This window comes from Falco naumanni, chromosome 13, assembly GCF_017639655.2.
Source record: "Falco naumanni isolate bFalNau1 chromosome 13, bFalNau1.pat, whole genome shotgun sequence".
NCBI lineage: Eukaryota > Metazoa > Chordata > Aves > Falconiformes > Falconidae > Falco > Falco naumanni.
The window spans coordinates 8,589,835-8,604,701 of NC_054066.1; the positions used below are offsets into that span (position 1 = coordinate 8,589,835).

Consider the following 14,867-nt stretch of genomic DNA (forward strand, 5'->3'; position numbering starts at 1 on the left):
GCCCAGTATTTGCATAGGTTCTGCACAGACATGTCGAAGTAGGTGTGTAAAGGGATTTAAGGCATTCCCCAAACCTGCAGAATTGGTTTTAGTATCTACTTTGGGAATACGTGAAAAATTGGTGTCATCTGGAAGATGATCAGCTTGTGGGATCAAAGAAGTGCTCCTGCTGGTAGAGCAGAATCGGCTCCTGCGAGGGGAAATGCTGATTAACTGGGAGCTGCTGTGCTGGCAATAAAACTAGTGAGTACTTTGTGAGTTACGAAATGACTTCACTTGCATCAGCTATATACGGGATTATGTTTTATCTTTTGATCCACATTCGTGGAATTCTCCTTTGACCAGAACTTGAAACTGGCATTTCTTACAAAGGGCCGCGTCAACTCCAGCTATACGTCTCGGTTAGTGCAGTATGGGAGGGATTTGCCAGACGAGTCCTCGGCAGCGACCCTTTCCCTGCGCGGCGCCCGCTGTTGGTGCTGGCTTCCCAGGGAGCCGCCGGCCGGTTGCTCAGGCGCTGGAGGCTGCACCAAGTTGAAAGCCGGGGCTCCGGTGCAGCCGCGGTCCCGAAAGGGGCGCTCGGTGGGCGGGGACCGGCCCGGGGACCGCCACGGGCGCTCCGTTCCCTCCCCACGCCCGGCCGTGCCGCCGTGCCAGCTGTGCCGCCGTGCCAGCTGTGCCGGGAGGCGGCAGGCGGGGACCCCCGCTGCGGGGCGGCGGGCGGCAGGGGGCGCTGGCGGGCGGCGCGGGGGGCGGCGCTCGCAGGGGCCGGGGCGCTCGGCGGGCTGCCGTGCCGGAGCCGTGGCGTGGCGGTGGGCAGCGGCTCCAGCTCCAGCCCCGGCCCCGGCCCCGGGAGGAGGCGCTGAGCGCGGCGGGGCAGGTATGGGTCGCGGCGGGCGGGGGCAGGTGGGACGGTGCCCTGGGAGCGCTGCTGGGGAGCGCTGTGGCTGGCGCCCCTCTACGAGCCGGCTGTATCCGCGGGGCTGCTCTCCCCCCGTTAAACACCCGGCGGCTCCGGCCGGCCGGGGCGGAGTGGGGGCGCGGCGGGGAGCGGGGGCAGCAGGAGTGCCTCGGCCGGGCTGGCCGGAGCGGCCCGGCGGTCGCAGGGAGGGGGGCAGCTCGGCCGGCGGCGGGCGGTGCCCCCGCACGGAGCCCGGCCGCCTCCGCCAGGCCTCGGCGGGCACAAACTTTGCCCCGGGACGGTGCCCGCGGGCGGGCTGCCGTGTTGCCGGTCTGCCGGCGGGGCCGCCCCGTGCCGGGCGGGAGCCTGCAGCGCGCTGGCCGCCCCCGTCCCGCCTCCCCCGGCCGGTGTGCCCCGGCCCCGGGCGGCAGCGCTGGGGAAGCAGCGCCGTGGCAGGGTGCGGGGCGTCCCCTGGAACCCCGTCCTCTGCTGTTGGCTGATCTGCTGTGGCTGGAGTGGAGGAACTTACTTGAATTTACCATTTTTTTGGATGCCCGTTGACTTCAGTGTATCTGATAGCGGCCCGTGTCATTACGTGCACTTTAACCTAAATATTTTTAAAGCCTTGAACAGGCTGCTGTCTGTTTCTTCTGCGTATTTCTGCGCTGCAGGTTCCTGAAGGATTATCCTGAACCTTTTGACAAACACTGAGTCTTCATTGGAAGCATGTTCTGACCTGGTGACTGTCTTGGCCTTCGTGCAGAAAGTTGCACTAAAAAAATTTAATTATATATATAAAAAAATCAGTGAAAGTATTTTTTAAAATGCTGGGAAGTAAGGGGTTAAGCAATGTGTTTGTAAATACTGAAACCAGAATTTCTGGACAAATCACTTTACACAAAGGCAGGGACAGTGGAAATGACAGGGTGGGAGGAGTGTGCGTGAGGACCTTATAAGCCTTTTATTTTGTCTGGCATTATAGTCTGAGCTAAGCATCTAATTCAGACCTTAAATTTTCTCTTTTACAAATTTTACGAGGATAGTTTCACGTGGATGAAAAAACTACAGAGTAAGTGGCTCTATCCTTGACTAACTGCAAAAGCTGTCGCATATAATAAGTTATTGTGCCAGTATTACAATGGTAATGGGATATTAAACCAACACATTTTGGCAGTAAGTAGCTGTAATACTTACGCCCTATTTTGACGTCTGTAGAAGGAGGATTAGCTCAGACAGAATTTGTAGTGGGAGGGTGTGAGTGGGATGAAAAGCAAAAGCTGCTTTATTTTAATCTTCTCAAAAAGGTAACTAAAAGTAGTGTGCATGGTTAAAACAGACGCTCATCTCTCTAATGGCTTTTATTTGTAGTCTCTTAAATATTTTATGTAAACTCAGTAGTGGCGAAACATTAATTTTTGCAGGATTCGACACATACTGAATGAGCTCCCCGTTCTGCAGAAAAGGAGGTGTTGGGGAACAGCAAGGTCTGATGTGAAGGTCTGACCACAACAGAGCCGTAAACCCAGGTTGCTGTAACTAAACCGACGTGTGTCCCCACGTCCCTGCACAGAGGTGTGCCGTTAGGTAGGCTTCTAGCACTTGGTTACACTCTTTCAGTTTCGTAATTGTGAATTTGCTTGTGTCTAACTGCCTTCATTTGTCTTTTGGGCTTTTTTTTTCTTTTTTTGTTTAAAAAGCAGGCCTTGTGGAATGAATGCACACAAAAAGCAATGCTGCAGGCTTAGCAAAACTACTATCTCATGTGAAGTTTGCTTTCTCCAGTGGTTGCACAATGAGATGTATATTTTTACATGTTTATCTTCTCTCATGAACTCCTTAGATGAAAGAAACCTTGACTGTCATGTGAGGTTTCTTATGTAGGTCTTTGTTCGTTTTCATAATCTCATAGGAGACCTTTAAAACTAGACTTCGGCTGAATTTTTCTGGGTCCTTTTCCTGCTGAAGTTGCAGATTATTTTTTTAGTTTTTATTTTAGTTTAATTTTGCTTACTTAAAAAAGGCTTGTATCTTAAGTGTACCTGCATATTATTGCCTGGAAGAGGAATGATGAATTCATGTGGTCCTAATTGTGGCTTTTATCTGGATTTATGGTCAGTTCTAGTTGTATATTCTCTTCCTCTCCCAAAGGTTTTTATTCTCTTTTAACTAATAGAAAATATTGGCAATTAATATGCAAAAAACCACCATTGAGATGCGTGCTGCTCGCAAACATACATCAAGTGAATGTAGGAATTAAATGTTAAGCCACCTACTAACATATGCTTTATGATTTAGATATGATTAGATTTGTGGTTTATGATGGATACTACAAAGGAGATGGTGGTACCTTAATAGCTTGAGAGGGTGGAGTCTTCACATCTGTGTCTACCAAAATGATGAAGGTGCCCTTTCAAGGAGCATTGGGAAGCACATGGAAGACATACAGCTATTGCTTTAGGTGTTAAAGAAATCATTTGGTGAAGGAAGTATGAGAAGATTAAAGAACATGAAGTTTGTTACAGGTAATACAGGAAGGTTTTGGGCGTTACTGGTAGATGCACAAGGTAGTTACTGGTAAGATGCATGCAAAGACAGCATGGCAGCTCAGCTGTGTCGGCAGCTACTTACCAGCACACATAAATACTGCTAGACAGCAGCCTCAAGGGTGAGGAAAGAATTGCCTAAGAAGAGCCTTGATGGTCCAGATGTTGTCCAAACAGTGTGATTTGGGTCAAAACCACTGTTCAAGTGATGCGTCACATTTGGGAAGAGTTCAAAGGTAGCCTTTAATCTTGACTCACTGGGGGAGGGAGTCAATAAGCGAGCTGTGCGTTGATTCACATTCAGAAGGTTGTATTTAAAAATACTCTAGCTCGGGTGGTAAATTATATATAAAAATGAAAACTTAAATTGTATAGCAAAAAGGGAAGAAATGCCAAATGCCTGGGAGGAGGCTTTTAATGTAGATTTCATTTAAGATTTTTACTTGCATGGGTTTTAGTGTCGTGGTAATTTTACTGGAATTGTACTAAAACATTGCAGTACCGATCAAAAGATTGTGCTTTAAAATACATCTTTTTTTTTTTTTTTTCCTCCTTTGAAACGCTTTCCAGAATGCTTTCCATAATGATTGCGTGCTGATGTATGGTATAAATTACACAGAAATTGAATTGGAAACAGTTGATCATAAAGCTTACATACAGGATGATGATGACTGATGGTTTATGTAGCAGCTTTCCAGAAAGATAGTAGAAGTGTCATGCAGACCATGACATGCTTCATGTTCCGTTAAAATCAGGCTGCACTTTGGTGAAACCCAAATGGAATCCCCTTAAGCTAGTATTTGGCTTTGCAAACCATTTATGGCAGAAAGTTTTGGAAATTTTATTGTCAAAAAATGGTAGTGGAGGACACATGAGTCTTGACTTATGTCTGCACAGGGGCACGTGAGCTTTGCCCACATGACTTGCTTTGTGGCATTGGGTTTAGGTTAGAATTCAAAAGTAATGTTTGTGTTGGTCATGAAATTACTAGATGGTCTCTTGATTACAGCTGGGTGACATGTTCTTGCTCAGTGAAGAAATAGAGTGGGAAAGTGTGCTGTGACAATCAGTGTTTATGATTCCTTTTAAAAAATCAGTAATGTCATTTTCCAGGGTTTAGGTAATGCCTGATTCGTAAATGTAATTATTTCTTCTAAGCAGCAAACGAGCATTTTTTTTTATTGTGAAAGGTGATAATAGGAACATTTGCCAGGAGGGCTACAAAGGTGGATGGTAAACGTGTGCTTATGCGCTGAGTGGTTCTGATGACAGGCTAAGGATTCAGAGCAAGATTGACAGGTTCTTTCGTATTGATTAGAGAGGTAAACTGGACATTGAAAAGACAGATAGCTGGTAGATGTCTTACAAGTAACTGATTTTTTTAAAGCTGAAATAATTACACTTAATTTGTGCCACGTGGTAAAGACATTGTTCAGAAATGCTGTTTGGAAATACTAGCCAGTGACTCCTTTCCAGACATTTGATCCAGTTCCTACAGCCATCTTAAATTATTTCATGTACCAGGAATGAAGTCCCATTCCCCTGGAAAGTTGTCACGTGATTCATGGCTTCCTTTGTGAGTAAAAAAACCAGACATCATAACTTTGACTGATTGCTATGATAAATTCCACAATTACTTACACAGTGGAAGATACCGTATAGTGTTTTCCTAATGCTGATAGTTTCTGGCGATAAAAAGGGAGGCCGTGTGAATACCTGGTACACCCTGTTGTTAATGATTATTTCAAAAGGACAAAGCAATGCTGACTCTGGATCTTGTACATTGCCATATTTTTTGTGCTTTGTTCATCTTCGTCACATCTGTGGCTATGCTGTTGGGTTACCAACTGCCTCTGAAGTAGAAGCCTGAACACAGGCTTCCATTTCTGTCCATGAGGACTTCATAGATACCTTCATGAGGAACTTCTTTGGGCCAGTAAACCGTGAACACAATTTTGTGGAACTAAGCAACACAAAAGTGGGCAAAGAGCCATTCAAATAACATCATGTTTAATGCTAGCTCCATTTACTTAAACGTATTTTTATTTTTCCCCTTGAAGAAAGAAGTTGTCTGCTCGTACCTTTGTGTTCAAGCCGCCTTTAACTGTAAGGTGGCATATTTCTAGAGGTTAGCTTGTGGTGCTGCCATGAGGATCAAGGAAAAAAGCAGGCATGCCCTTTCACTAGCATCACGGCAGTTTTCCCAGTGTGTTGCCTGTGTTATTCCCCATTCAGCTTTCCAGCAGCCAGGCAAGTTGGCAGTTGTATGAAGTGTTGCAGGGAAGAAAGGGCAGCGGAAAATGCTGACTGTCTGCTAATGCATCTGTGTAATCACCGTTCTGGGGTTAGATTGCAGGAAGATGGCAAAAGTGCTGAATAAAGTCTGTTCAGTCTTTTATTTTCCTTTTTTTTTTCATCCTCCCCCCCCCCCCCCCCCCCCCCCCCCCCCCCCCCCAGTATGAGCGGCCAGCTGTTGGTGTTGCAGCGGGTAATGGTATCGCCTGTGGAGAGAAACACAAGTTTTCCATTTGGAAGACAGGAAACAGAAGCGTGTATCAACCCTGTAATTGTGAATCCTTGTGACTGCGTAGAGGTGGTTGAATATGGAAGTGTTGGGTGACCTGGCATATGATGATAGGATGGAACAGATCTCATAGCAGGGCCACAGTCAGGAGAAAAAATATTTTGAGATGAGGGCCAAAATGTGGCTTGATCACAAGGTTAGAATAGAAATGTAGTCAGTAAGGAAATAAATGTCAGCCCTTCCATGGCTCTTGCACAAACGCTTCTAATATCAGGTTGTTGCACTGCCATTTTTCACGTGTATAATTTAGATAATTCAGTACAATTGTGTTTTACTTCATGGAAAGCTTTCAATAATGGCCACATCACCAGATGTAAAACACAGTGGCTTTAGATAAGCCAAAGGCATGACTAGTTATTGGTTACAGGTGAAGCCATGGGTGAGTTGCCAGGGGAACTTGGTGGGTTCAGATTTTACCAGTTTTCCAGAGCCTCACCCTCTGGATCCCTCTTTATCCCTCACCGATAAAGAACCAGTTGAAGAGGGGATCATGATGGATGGCGAGTAGGCTGAAGAGCTTGGAGTAATTAAATCAGCAAGCTCTTGTGACTTAACTAGAATCTCCCCAAACCCATTCGATACACATACTGCGAGAAAACCAACTTGTGTGAAGCCCTGAGAACTGTGGGCGTGCAGCCTTTCAGTGTTGGAATCTATACGTGTGCAGACAGTTTATAAACAGACCCAGTGTAAGATCATCTGGAATTAAAAGAATAAGAGCAGATTTGGGAGCTCAGGTGTTATTCTCAAATCAGTCTAACCTGAGTGGAAGGGCAGAGATGCAGAGGAAAATATTGTCCTTCATACTAACGTAATCTCAAATGCTGGATGGGATAAATTTGACCTGGTGTGGGAAAAGAAACATTTTCCTACGTTTATGAGCTTTTTTCATTGATCCATATAGTCAGCTGGACTTCACTGGTTGATCACTGGTTTTGAGTGCATCCCTGCAATGTCTCCTTTCATAGCTGGTGTCAGAAGAAGGTATCTGCGGCAGAATACACCCCTGACCCGGGCAGGGGGAAGCCGGTTCCTGTTCAGAGATGTGTTCAAAGGGCTGTATTGGAAATGCACGCGGGGCGGGGGGGTGGGGGAGAGTTTTAGAGTAGGAGAGAGAGGAGTTCTAACAATTTATACTGTATAACTTAAAAAAAGAAAAAAAAAAGTGAAACTATTCAAATATGTTAACTGCTTTGCCTTTGCATGCTTTTTGGAACTGTGATGTTATCTGATCAGCCACTGGCTGTGATCTGTGTGCGATTAGGATCTATGCTTATACAATTACGAGCATATGGTACACTGTTTTAAAATTGTAAGTTTAAAATAATTACATTCTGGTGCTGTTTTTTAAGAATTATTTAATTGTATGTTCTGAAATGATTTTGCTGCCAATTAAGATTCAGTTCTGGCCTGGAGCCATCAAATTCATAAGGTTTCTTTCAAGTTTCATAGTAATGTTTAAAAAGGGTTGCTCAGTTTCCTTTAAGGAAGTAAAAGCACTTCCTTTGTTGGGTTTTTTTTTTTTCACTTTCCCTGCAGTTCAGAGACATGTATGACCTACTATTGCATAGGAAAATGAGGAGGAATATCCTGAAGTGGATGACGAAAGAGTTGGGCTTGTGACAGATTTTCCTGGAGAGTAAAATTTTGTTTCCACAGGGCCTTCAAAGTGATGTGCTGGACTGGTGGGTTGTTACTGACTTTGACTTTTCTCAGATTTCTAGAGAGTAATGTATATAGTTGTAGGACACTGACCTTATGTCCGACCAAAAAGAGGTGGTCAAGGCCAGATCAAAGCGCTGACTGAGAAGCTGGTCTGAATGGAAGGATCTCTTGAACTAAGGGTTTAAATGGACCAAAAGAAACTGAGGCTAAGGACACCTACTCCTTGAAATACTTCGTGCTCTCATACATTTGCTGTTCAAAAAAGTAAACCAAATGAGACCTATAAAATCACCATAGTTGGAAAACCAAAGCCCAAAGCGTGGGAACTTTCAAAAATTCCTAGAAGGAATGTGAAAATGAGAGAGGAGGTATTCAGCAAGCAAAGGAATCGCAGTAGTCTTCATAGTACTTATGATTTGGGAATGCCATGAAGTCTGACTTTTTTAAAAAGGGGAACAGTTTGTGTTCCAAAGTTATGTAAAGACTTTTTAGATCTTTGTAATTGGACAGATTTTATTATAGACTGGATTTTATTGATAGGCTTAACACAGCAGTGAAGGTTCTCGGTGGTTTGACAAGAAGTAGCACATGCTATAGCATTTTCTCTTCAAAATGCAGCTTCAAATTCAAAACCACATCCATCTTCAGAGGATCTGCTGTGCTTGGAGAGACCTTACAGCAGTGGTAGAACTGCGGGTTTCTTCCTGTTGAATGAAGTGGTCTTTCTCAGTCTTCATTTTGCTAATCTAAAATGTGTAAGTGTAAGTTCCTTAGGGCTGGGGACTTTTTTTTAATTTATTTATTTTTATTTTTATTTTTTTTTTTAGCTTTTCGATTCATTTGAGCAGGTTGGTAGCAGGTGTAGCATAAAATGAGTAGTCCTGATAGGCAGAGATGAGGGAAAGGAGGTTTGGGAAGGCAACAGCAAGAGAAACTCTGAAGTGTAACAAAAATGCACGTGGCAGCAGCATGTGCTTGTTTTTGATGCTGTTAGTAGTAGAACTTTCATGGGGCTTTTTTTCTTATTTTAGTGAGGTGCAAGGACACATTCTAAAATCTTTTATCTATATCAGAGAATCCATCTGCAGCAAATATATTTCTGTATAAACCCTGTCCTCAAAGCAGTGGTCAAGGGCAGACTAGTGTGTGACCTAGAAACTGTAAAGTTTTGTATTTACATGCAGGTTCTCTGTATTGTCAGACAGAAAACAAAAATATTTGTTCAAAATACTCAGATTTGTTTCCAATTTGTTTTTACTTCCTACAGGAGGAGATGCTGCTAATGAACTTTCAGTGATGCTTTTTTCCTGTTACTTGTAGGCTTTTTACCTAGTAGGAGTTCAACACATCTTAATTACATATTCATCATTAGGAAAACTGAAAGATACTGCATATTGACTTCAGATTTTTGTTTCTATTAAAATGTAGAGGTGTGAAACCCAAGGATGTGTGAAGGCCTGTAATTTGCTCTGATGTTTGTAGAAATTGATTATATGTCCATTGCAACTTAAAAAACAACTGCAGCGGTGTAAGTTGACTGTAACAAGCTGTAGCGGGGGCGTATTTGGGTTTAGCACCTGATCTCTGTAAACTCTGAAGCAGGAAAAGCCAATGGAAATCTGTGCTTGTGTGTTTTTGTCCCTATGTTTTGATGGCTTGCTTGGCAGCATGCTGCTTTAGAGGCAAGCCCAGCAAGGTAACCCAGATAAATTGTGTGGCATCGTAGCATCTGTCACCAGGTCTTTCCTGGATGCATCCTACAAATGCAGTCCTATGCGTCCTATGCTGGATGCAACCAACAATGGCAAAATTAAAGCTTGGGTCATATTTAGTATTTGCAGGCAGTGACATAAATACAGACTTAAATAAAAAAAAAAAATGCTGACCAAAAGAGATTAACATTTCTTTCCAACTTGTACACTTACAGCAATTTTGGTGAATAACCAAGGAAAGAGAAATACTGTGTGTTATATGTACCTTTGGCATAGGTACATGTTGTATGTAGGTTTTGTTGTTGTGTTTTTTTGGTGTGGGTTTGATGTTTTCTTTTAATATATAGGTACTGACAGAATTGAGATTATTCAAAACCTACTAGGAAGGGTGAGGAGACAGTAATCAGTTGGGGACTTGAAAATATGTGGAGGTACAGACTGTAAAAGGGACCAGGTTAAAGAGTGGAGATGGTTTGCAGTGATAGATGACAGAGTTAGCAAGGAGGGGAAGAACCGTGTGGCACTTACTAAAGTAAAGGAATACTTCTCTACAGCTGGTGGAAAGCAGGATCCGCATACCTGTCATGTGGAACCCCGAAGTCAGTAGTCAGTCATCACCAGTGTAGGTCTCTGCTGAAGGGCTGGAGTTCACAGATTCCTGGGAGTACAGTGTGGAGCTTTACCTGCCTGTTCCCCTTGACGTGAAGCAGAATTCAGCAGAAGGGGTGCTTGTCTCAGCTCTGAGCCCCCTGGGGTGAAGTGATACAGCAGAGCATCAGTGACTAACAAGTATGACTAAAAGCACTAATCAAAAGAGAGAGAATGCATGAGCTGGCAAGCATGAATTTTGATGCTGACCATCCTGTTGTCCTCTGATCTGAGCAGATCTCGAAATCTGGCACAAAGTAGAACATCAGGGAGATTACAGACAGGTTGCAATGAATGGTTTCTATGTGCAATCCTACTTTTCCTCTTTGTTTACAGTCAGAGCTAATTTAGACTCTTGTAAGTTCCTCCAGGCAGGGAAATGTCATCTCTGTGTCCTGGCTGATGGGAACACTTCGTGTTCTTTATAAACAAACTAGGGAAGCTGGTAGGAGGAAAAATGCCTTTGCTGTCAGAATGCTGCCAGAGCCTGGGCACGAAGGCAGTAAACTGTCTCCAGGTTGAATCTCTAAAGGTTAAGTGTTCTGCGAAGAGGGGGAGACTAAATTTAAAATGTTTCTAGTTATTTATTTATTTTTATGGGAAGGATGTGCAGGACGTAGAAATTATATTTGAATTGCAGCTGTATACTGATAATTTTAGGAATAGCAGAGAGGCTGGAGAGGCAAAATAGGGGTCTAAGGCAATGGCATTATCACAAAGGAGTCATGTATTTATAGTACTTTATATTTTGTCTCTATAGTTTTTTCTCTGTTGGTTCATGCATTTACTTTTTTTTCCCTTATTAATTGGCCTAGAAACTATTGATTATGTAGAAAGAACTGCAGTACTGATGCCCTTTAGTGACTACACCCCAAAAATTACTGTGCTTAGTCTTAAAAAAAATAGCTTTGGTGTTCAAGTGTATTTAAGTGTGATTTTGAAATGTTTCTGTACAAAAAGGATGTTTACAGGTCGCAATTACGGTATTTCTTCCAAAAATTCTTGTTTGAATTGTCAGAAGCATTTGCTTTTAGAAGTGATTCCTTGCAAGGTGGTTAGCGGTCATAGTACAGGGGAGGTAAGCTGGTGCACCTAAACGGTGCTCTGCAGAAGTGTGAAAAGATAAAAGAATCAAACACTTCATGAGCTTTTCATGCTTTTTAACAGTCCCGTCCCCTCCCCCAGTTATCTTTGTTCAAGAAACCATGGGCATAATTTCATCATAAAATTGATATGTCGAAGGAGACTCCAGAAACCAGGAGATCTCTGTCTGAAAAGTAAGTCGACTTCTAATGCTGGGAAACCCATAAAGTGTAGTTGTAATGTTATAAAGTTACATTACATTAACTACAACATTAATGTACTAAACACAACTTGAATATTTATGTCTCTGCATGACTGTGTTTATTGCCCAGTGTAAAGAGATTCATAGACTTGCAGGTTCTAATTTAAATAAAAGAATTCTATTTTAAAGACTTGGACTGACAAAAATCAAATGCAAACCTAAACTATGTAAAAACTTGGTCTGCTTGTGTCTTTTAGCTGCCGATCTCTGAAAGAAGGCAACTCATAACGGCGATTTGAGTAGGACTTGAAAACCTGGAAAACGTCCCTTGAAGGATGTAGGCTGAAGTTGTAAGCTGAAGGCTGCTGTCTCAGAATTTCCAGCGTAAAACTGTATGGCAGTCCTGCTCAAACCTGAGAGCTGGTTAGGAGAAAGTTGCTCAGAATGTTCACTATGTTATCTGCCTGCACACCTTGAGATTTAAAAGCTAAGAGAGGCAAGCAGACCATTTATTTTGAGAAGAGTGGGTTATCTTCAAGGTGTGGTCGAATTTTGGTATGGCTAATGGTCCCTTCATCACTTCTGAACGCCAAGCAACTCTTCCCCTTACTAAAGCCAGTGGTAGGTTTGCTGCACAGTGAAAATAGAGTGCTGTAGAGAGGGACAAAATTGTTTGAGCAAGAGCTCTGTTTCATCCCTTAGCTTTATGAAGTGAGAGCTTGTGTTGGTTGCTTTGACAGACAATACAGCTGTGCCATTTTCAATAGCTTTTGCACATCTCCAGACCAGATGTGCTAGTATGAGGATTTTAGAACTGCCTAGATAAGGAAGAAACTTGGAACAGGAGAAAAAAAGAAATGTAGCTGTAACTATTTTAATGTTCTAAATACTAAAAGTATTTTTTTTAATTGGATGCTTGCTGCTAAAATTAAGTACTTTGAAAATAAAATTTTAAGTAGCTGCTAGTTTTTACATACCAACATGTAGATATGCTCTATTGGATAGGTGTTGCTTCCTGCTGTTCCTTCATGAGGTGGTACATGTCAACTTCTGTTACCATGGCTTTCCTTCTTTTTTTTTTTTTTTTTTTTTTTTTTTTGTTAAATGAGGCTGCTGACCTGTTTGTACTGTCAGTTAAGTTCCGTGTTTCCTGTGGTTGCTAACTTCCAGTTTAAGTCTTGGGGTGGGTTAACATAAGTTACAGTACTGAGCAGGTTTTATTTAATTTTTTCAATGATGAGCTGATTTTACTTCTTTCAAAAATGCAGTTTTTTATGCCAAGTGACCTGTTTTTCATAAATGCTTTTTAAAAAAAGGGGAATGTTTGTTTCTTTCTGATAGAAAAATGAAGAATTATGATTAACAATATTGCAGAGGCTAGCTTCTTACTTTCTGATGCTATGCAAAATGCAACTTCTGTGTTGCAGAAATCATATGTCCAGTTCAAATTGCTGACATTTCAGCCATCTGCAGGGGTTTTGTGAGGGTTTCCTTAATGTGATGATTACAAGCATGAGTAACTAAGCAGGTCGTGCTGACTGGAGAATTGGTTCTGCCGAGTTTTTCTGTCTCCTCTCTGTTCTGGTGCTTGCTATAGATCACTGTAGCACTGGTCAGTTTGTTCCAAACCACAAAATCCTAGCCACTATTTTTCATTTCTGCAGGAAAAAAAGCAAATTCTTTGAAACACCAAAGAAAAGGTTTGGCTTGTGTCACTTGCTGACACAACTATTTTCTGCAATTTCCAATTCAAGAGTATGAAGTGCTTCAGCATCCAGACATTCTCAGACGGCTGGACTTGTGGGTTTTAGCAGATTAAAAATGTACTGCCCAGTAGTCTGCTGCCAAATGTCTGGGAAATAATTGATAGAGCATCATGAGTTAAAGTGAAAGTAAAGGCAGAAGTCTTCATCCTAATTGTATCAGGAGCTGTCACCTTCATTTCAGATGTCTTCAGATTTTGTCAGAAAATAAGCTTGCAGATGTAGATGAAAGAAAAAGATGCATCAAACAGCAATTACAATTAAAAACTGTCTTCTGCAATCTAGAGACCTCAGACTAGTAAGTGGGTCCCAGTGTTCTTACATGACTTTTTCTAAAATTATCTGTGAATGTTACTCCAAACCAAACCTTATGTTGTCTGTAGGCTTTTTGCGCTCCCTCCTAGGGTCTGTAAACTTGCTAGAAAATATACCTCTGTCTGCCTTTGGCATATAGTTAGGTACAGACTTAATGCTACCTTCCTTTTTTTGGGCAAAGTCACCATTTCTCTTTCCTGTTCCTTTGCAACCACTTTTTCTTGCTTGTGTTTTCAGTAGACAATGTCATTTTGATGTACCACATCAGATAAATACAGTAATTTTATTGAGGCAGACTTTGAAGAGTACTATTGATTATTTATGGAGACATGCTATTTTAATCAAGTAAATTCATTTAAGCTGTCATGGTGAGTCAGTGTAATAATGTGCTTACGCTTCATGCTAGACAGTAGGTTTGTATTCTAGATGGATGCGGGTGATTTGGAGGATGGAACAGTATCAGTCAGTTGGCGCAGAAGTTTGGCAGTGGTGGTTTAGTGTCATGTCTAACGTCACAAGTGCTTTGGAAGCATCGATGTCAATTTATTTGCAGGACCTGACTTAAAATAGTCAGAAGAAACAGCTTAGCTAGCCAGCCCTGCAAAAAACATCATCTTTGTATTTTACACAGGCGGAGGGCTTGCTGGGGGCAGGGTCCCTGGGGAGCACTAGCTAGCAATACCCAGCTAGCTGGGCAAGAAGTAGGTTAGTCGTGGCAGCTGGGCTGCTGGGAGCGGGGTGCCTAGCCTGGGCTCTTAGCAGACGTGTCCCAGCATTTCCAGGTAGCTACTAACTCTTCCAGTGAAATGGCCTAAAACGGAGAATGTGACTTGACCAAATTTTTCCAAGAGCCTAGAGCTTGGCTGCCTTCCTGATTCCCTGGCTTGGCCTTCAGTTGTAAGGCTGTGGTTACCCTTGCGTGAGCTGCAATAGCCTAGCAGCTCACCCTAGCACGTGTCGGCACTGTCTTGTGAGATCAGGTAGGAGCTGAAGGTGCTCTAAATGCTGTGAGTCATTCTGGCATGTTTTGATGAGTTGAGACTTTTGGATCAGGTTTAAAAGAAAAAGATAAATTCTGTGTGTAGGTAGGTATGCTGCAATAGGTAGCTCAGAAGTAGCCTTTTGTTTATCTGCATTTTATATATAGGATGCTTTATTAATAACTGTCCTTCAGGATGTCTGGACTGCTTGTGTGTGCCACGCTTATAATTAGTGTTACCAAAATAATTTTGGGGTTCTGTAGATGGTCTTTATCAAGTCCTGCATTCATAGAAACATAGATTCATAGAATCATTTAGGCTGGAAAAGACCTTGAAGATTGAGTCCAACCATCAACCTAGTGCTGCCAAGTCCATCACCAAGCCATGTCCCTAAGCACCACATCTATGTGTTTTTTCAACACCTCCAGGGATGGTGACTCCACCACCTGGGCAGCCTGTTCCAATGCTCAA

At 42.7% G+C, this 14,867-nt stretch overlaps 1 protein-coding gene across 6 annotated transcripts in view; it reads left to right on the top strand.

Moving 5' to 3' along the window:
- Positions 1-754: 754 nt before the first annotated feature.
- Positions 755-14,867, top strand: part of PXYLP1 (2-phosphoxylose phosphatase 1) — a 58,873-nt gene continuing 44,760 nt past the window's right edge. For 2 of the 6 annotated variants that reach the window (XM_040613633.1, XM_040613628.1), the window contains exons 1-2: positions 755-880; positions 2,323-2,485. The gene's annotated coding sequence lies outside the window, so the exon portion shown is untranslated. Of the gene's footprint in view, positions 881-1,926; positions 1,971-2,322; positions 2,486-7,578; positions 7,714-14,867 lie in introns of those variants that run through there. The other 4 variants (XM_040613630.1, XM_040613629.1, XM_040613631.1 and 1 more) reach the window with 4 other exon arrangements.